Source organism: Henckelia pumila, chromosome 2, assembly GCF_033568475.1.
Source record: "Henckelia pumila isolate YLH828 chromosome 2, ASM3356847v2, whole genome shotgun sequence".
NCBI lineage: Eukaryota > Viridiplantae > Streptophyta > Magnoliopsida > Lamiales > Gesneriaceae > Henckelia > Henckelia pumila.
In genome coordinates, this window is record NC_133121.1 from 123124024 (window position 1) to 123127407 (window position 3384).

Sequence of the window (3384 nt, forward strand, 5' to 3'; positions counted from 1 at the left end):
TCCGCTAAGGCCTTGGTTTTCTCCTTGGCAGCCTGCCTTTCTATAGCTCGCTGGGAAAACTCCTCCCTCATCACGTCCGACGAATCTGCCATAAGAGAACAATATATTAGGGATAGGATGCAACAAACAAATCAAAACAAACGACAGGAAGAGAACCATAACTTACCAGGTTGAGCTCCCGGAGCACCATAAGCGTCGATCACCTGGTTAAGGGGATCTTCCACCCGGGTACTCAACCCGTAAGCTATCATATTCTCAGGCGTGAAAAGGACAGGGGAAGAGAAGTTTTGGTTGCCTACTAAAGCCAGGCTGCGAAAATAGGGCTCCTCAACCTTATAGTTTTCAGGGAGTTCAGGTTGAGGGGGAAGGCTGGACAAAAATCCGGTCCTAAAAGAGAAGGGGACCGGGGGGGCGGATAAAGAAGTACCTTTCTTTTCAGCCCTTCAGGGAAGAAGGGATATCGGAAAGGAAGCGAGCATTCTGCCGAGCGGCCAAAGAAAAGGCCCCCTCGTTAAAACGGCAGGAGAAAAAGTAGTGAAAGATGAGGGGGGTGATGGCTAAGTTATGCATTTTGAAAAGAATGTAGGTGGTTGCCATAATTCGGAAGGAGTTCGGATGAAATTGGTTAACCGAAACTCGGAAAAAGTCGGCAACCGCCAGATAGAAAGGAGGAATGGGAAAGCGAAGACCGCTACGGATTTGATCCCGAAAAAAGGTATGACAACCCGACGGAGGGGTATCGGGTGTGCTCCCTGATAAGGGGCGAAACAAAGTATAAGATAGGGGGATTTCTCCCGAGCTACGCAATTCCTCCGCCACCCCCTGCGATAAGGTGCTGGGAAGATGGGTGAACCATCCTAGGGTTGGCGGAACGGAGGCAAGGGGGAGGGGGTTCTGCACTTTCTTTTTTCCTCTTCCCCTCGCATTGGAGGACGAGGCTACGGAGTGTTTGGCGCGGGAAGTTTTTCTAGAAAAGCGAGGTCGGGAAGGAAGAGCCGAGGCGGAACGAGCATCGCTCGAGTCACCGCTAGGCTCTTCGTCTCTAGGCGAGCCTTTGGCATTCGCCCCAGAGATAGAAGACGTACCAGTAGACATGAAGGAAGAAAGAATACTTACGTAATTACGAGGCAAGTGAAAGTGTGCGGGAGACGAATGACGGAAGTGGGAGCGAAGGACGGATAATCAGAGGCAATCGCGCAAGAGGGGGGAGACAATGAGGAGGTGAAGAGAAAGCACAAGTACTGGAGTATTAATAAAAGGTCTGGGCAATCTAAGCCGTCTATTTTGAATTGAACGGAAGAGATGCGCAAAGCGTGCTTGAGAAGCTAAAGCGACCTCTGACAAGATCTCTGACAACACGTACTACAAAGCATTTAGGGCTGACGTGGAGCTCAGTGTACCGCACAGGACCACCGGGGAAGGGCCATACTAATCTCTCGGGACAGCGAAACAAGTTCTAGCCCGACTATTTGCTGGAGGTGTAGTGTTATCCTGGTAGGCCCAGACGGTGAGCCCGGGGTTGGCTTGCAAGACGGGAGCCCGGCATCATCCCGGTAAGTCCCGGGTGATGGGCCCGGGATAGACGGTGAGCCCGGGGTCAGCTTGCAAGACGGGAGCCCGACATCATCCCGGTAAGTCCCGGGTGATGGGCCCGGGGTCATCTCATAAACCGGGAACCCAGGAGCTCCTTCAGGGGCCCAAGTATCAAGGATAAATACCCGGAAACCTGGGGCCCGTAATACTCGGTGGGCCCAGGGTCATTTTATATAAAAGAAAGCCCATACCTCCTTTACGTGTGGCAGACTCTTACTGCAAATCAAATCATTAGGAAATCCTGGTAGGCCCGGACGGTGAGCCCGGGGTCATTTCAGGGGCCCAGGTATGCAAAGGCCCGTGGTAATTCACAAGCCATATGAATCTAGGTGATCTACCCGATATGCAAAACACCCAGGTAATTCAACGTCCCGATACTCAACAGGGAATTCAAATACGCAAGTTGACAAAAAGCCAAAGAAAATCAAATGAACATATTCATTACTCAATGTTTTTTACAAAGAAAACAAAAAATCCCTAGAAATGTATTGAAACAAGAGATAAGGACACGCCTCGGGCACTAGTTTTACTTTTCTTCAGGATATGTCTCCTCCCCGGTCATGGAAGAAGAGGGCAGGGATGCAATAGCTCGATGGATGTCCAGGTCCCCCTCTTGACTTAACCCGGCTTCTTCGTATTGCACGGAACATAGGTCGAAACCCTGAGCAAAGAAGTCAAAGGATTGGTCTATCACCATCTTCTTGAAATCTTTTGAGGCCAGAAAAGCTTGCTTCCACTGAGACTCGGTCATCAGCTGCTTCTTCAAAGAGGAGTCGGCATCCTCGGCTAGTAGGCGAGACAGGCCCGCCTCTGTCCAGGCGGCAACTAACCCTGCTTGCATCTTCTCTATCACAGCCTGATGCATCTCCGTCTCTCGCCGGGCAGCATCCGATAAGGCCAAAGCCTTGTTAGTATCCTCTCGTGCTTCCCTCAGTTGGTTTTGAAGAGCCTGGGACGCCTTTAGATGGATCTCTTGGGTGGCAGCCAGCTTTTTTTGCCATTCATCTTGGGCCTGGGAAGCTTCCGCCTGGGAACTCTCCAGTGCCGAGCGCAGAGCACCAACCTCGGCATCATGCATCCCCTGCAGCTGGGCGGCGTTAAGGCGAAGTTGGGCCATGCGCTCCTCGAAAGAATGAGTTTTTTCTCTTTCCCGGTGGAGGACGGAGTTTGTTTCCTCCAGAGCACTGACTAGCATGCATAGGCCCTACAGGACAAAAGTGGGATAAGACAAAGGAAGCAAGGAAAGAAATAGGACACTGGACCCGTACTCACCGTATAGGCATGAGATAAGCCTTCGGAGAACTTGGAGGTAGCACCCCGCACCGACAGAGATGTTCTCTCTTCGGGTGAAAGCAGACTTTGGACCACTGCAGCCTTCGAAGAGGTGGTCCTTGACAGGAATAAGGAAAATCGAGAGTTCCAGGTAGAGGAATCTACTCGGTTCCCCCAAGCGCACCCCATGTGCTCCATGCTGGCCGAGGGGATGTCCCAGTTCGAGGCTAGAGACCTGTCGGGCTTAGCCGGGAGAGTTGGAGAAGAAGGGACAGGGGCAGTAACGTCCTCCAGGTTGCTCAGAATGATCATGTCAGGGTCCCGGAGAGCCTTCCTCTTTCGCCGGAAAAGCGGAACTTCATCCTCCAAATCCTCAACCGATAGAGGTGGGTTGGGCTGAGAGGAGATATGGGAGGAGGCTGGTACCATATCCGCGAAAGCTCCATCAGGGAGGAGTGATAGAGAAGCAGGAGGGAGAGAAGTCTGGATCGGGGGCAGGGATACAGCGGTAGGCAAGCG